Here is a 312-nt window from a genome sequence, read left to right on the forward strand (position 1 = left end):
TTTATCTCCGCCTTTTTCCGCCAGTTTACCTAATTACTTACCTTCGATATCTCTCTCCCTATTACATGAAGGTAAGTAGGAGCATAGGTAATCCTTACTTGCTGTATGTGAAGGTAAATAACAGTGATTCTTGGCCACTTGCCTTAGGGTCTTTTGGAAATGAAGGTAAGGGGGAGGAAAGTTTTATTTCCCTAAGCTCTATCCGTTCTTTATAACATGAAGGTAAGTAGAAATGAGGGGAAATTTACTTGCATACTTCCCTTTATATCTCTTGTGACATGAGGGTAAGTCATAGCCTGCTCACTATATTGG

Source organism: Penaeus monodon, chromosome 31 (genome assembly GCF_015228065.2).
Source record: "Penaeus monodon isolate SGIC_2016 chromosome 31, NSTDA_Pmon_1, whole genome shotgun sequence".
In the NCBI taxonomy this organism is placed as follows: Eukaryota; Metazoa; Arthropoda; class Malacostraca; order Decapoda; family Penaeidae; genus Penaeus; species Penaeus monodon.